This window comes from Scophthalmus maximus, chromosome 5 (genome assembly GCF_022379125.1).
Source record: "Scophthalmus maximus strain ysfricsl-2021 chromosome 5, ASM2237912v1, whole genome shotgun sequence".
NCBI classification, from domain to species: Eukaryota; Metazoa; Chordata; class Actinopteri; order Pleuronectiformes; family Scophthalmidae; genus Scophthalmus; species Scophthalmus maximus.
The window spans coordinates 20,227,295-20,229,879 of record NC_061519.1 but is presented as its reverse complement, the minus strand read 5'-3'; positions in this window follow the sequence as shown (position 1 = coordinate 20,229,879).

Below are 2,585 nucleotides of genomic sequence, written 5' to 3'. Positions count from 1 at the left end.
AAAAAGATTGTATGGCAACTTCAGAGCATCATCTGTCTTCGCCTATAATTCATCAGGAACAAATGAAGCTGTTTCCTGTTTAAGGTTGAGACAATCTATTTTAAAGGCAGCGTTCGACAGTATGGGAAACACACTGACTTGCTTTCGTGCCAGTTAAACTGTTTTCAGAGAAGAACTCCGGAAAATGTTATCCGTCCAGACGAGCGCTTTAGCCTTGTATCAGTATTTAATCCCCTAGTTTAGATAGTTTTAACCCATATTAACACACCTGAAAACGTGTTTCACGTGACCATTCACGTGCACAGGACATGCATCATGTACCGGTGTAAACAGGAAGCAGGTTGTCTACTCTGCAGTCGCCTACTGCGGAGTTGCTTGGCTACAGAAAATACTGCAAACGAGAAGCAACCATTATGAAAAGTAAGAGCAGGGGTTTTTTTCTTGGGCCGACGACAAGGTGGAACAAGGACTTAGAGAAGGTTTTTACAACGCTTTGCCGTCACCGCTGGTAGTCCAGTCGTGATCGATAAGAACCAATCATGAAGCGAATGTGGGTGACTGCGTCGAACTGACAACAAGCATCATTTCCAAAAATGTATAAGAATTAGAACGAAAAAGTTGGTTTTTATACAAGACGGTCCCTTCTGACATTGCCGGCTGTACAGTAATCCAAAGCGTTACCTAATTTCTCAGTGGAGCTTTAAGTTTTTCATGCTTCACACTGAAGTCTCCTACCAGCCTTCTGAATGTCCTACTTCATGTTTTTACGATTCAAAATGAACCACCAACTGGCTAATGACGTCCAACAAGCGAAGGTTTAAAGTTCACCAACAACTCATTCATGAAGTCATGTTTGATTTTATAAAGATTCATTGTTGGCTCGGCGGAAGCTTTCCCTGGCCCCTCCCACTTTCACGAGTCTCACAAGTTGTAGTAGACGGCAAGCTATGATTGGTCAGTCTCCTGCCACGTTTCTCATCCATATAAGTCTGTGATCACGTCATCTGATGTGGTGACCATTTCAAAAGACAGAAATGCCGTGTAGTTTGATCCCAACATTAGACATCTCCAAAGAGATTTTAATGTGTGTGAATCCAAAAGTCCTATATTTACAACAATATTTTATTTCTATACATATAGCTTCTTTTTTTTAAAAAAGTGATACATTTTTGATTCATTTTTGGTAAAACATTTTCTACTGCTGCATTGCACAACATGAGAGAAGCTGTGATTCAGGATAATATTTTCATAACACACACACCCCCGCAAATTCTTAAGTTCACTGTGTCTGGTGTTGGGGAAGACATTCTGCACGACGGGTAATATTTCTTATTATACCTCAAATATATTCTCCTGAACTAAAATTTAAGATAGACCTCTATTTTTGTTCACAAATCATCATCAAGAAGAGAACTCATGGATCATGAATAATGAATCGTCACCAGCACTTCTTTGAGGTTCTGCATTCACTGTGCATTGCTGCAGATATCTCCCCAGGAGATGTCTACTGTTCGCTGGACTTGTTTTCTGCTGTCTCAAAAATGAATGGTGCTTTTTACGAGAAATCGCTACGCCATAACTCACGTACTTCACCTCCAATTAGCATGTGACTGACCATGTTCTTGAGGGGGTGTCTTGTTACCATTAGCGCACCATTCCTCTCATTGGTCCAGGGAATATGTTTTTCTGTTCTTAAAAGCTCGTCTTTCAGCAGGACCAAGTCTTTGCGGCAAAGATGAGAGATTGAATTAATATTACAGAAAATGTTGGGCCACTTCCCAGATTAGAAGATCAATAATGTTGAAGCTGTTTTCCCCCCAATGCTCCTCTGAGACTGAGAGAGTGGAACAGAGGCGGCTTTAGCTGTGGTTCTCTGAGAAAAGGTTTTGTTTAATTTGGATAAAAGATTACTGTAAAAGGCTGATAACCTTAAAACATGCAATAAACTATATATCTTAGGTAGCACAATTTGGTATCAAGTATCAATAATACAGTCATCAATCAACAGAAAGAAAGAAAGAAAGAAATAAAGATACAAATATTAAATGAGTTTAATAAAATCAGAATCAATTATAACCTTGAATGCCTCATAATAATATTGTTGAAAATAGTACCAGACTACGAAGTTCCCACAATCTCAAATCAAACTGTTGCAGCTGTAATGATGCCAGCAAAGTGAAAAGCAGTTAGTGATAAAATCGGAATCATGTTAATTGCCAAGTACAGTACAAGGAGACAGCTCAAAGACAGGAACCTAAAGCACAAGAGCAATTAGTAAGAAACTGCACAATGAATTTAAATAAGATAAGAATAAAAGTAAAAATATATATAAAAGTATCTGAGGTATATGGCGACAGGTCGTGTGTACCCTTACTCTTTTCCCTGCAGAGTATAAAATATGTAACTCAAGGAAATTACAGGTCAAAAGTGAAAAGGAGGTGAGAACAAACTGAATTCACACAGTCCTGGCAGGCTCCAGCCGTTCAGCCAAGACTCAATATCAAGTCGAGAGAGAGAGAGAGAGTCGACTGACATCAACATCCGCTGACCAAACGTGGAGTGGGTAAAATATTGTTCTCCGCTGT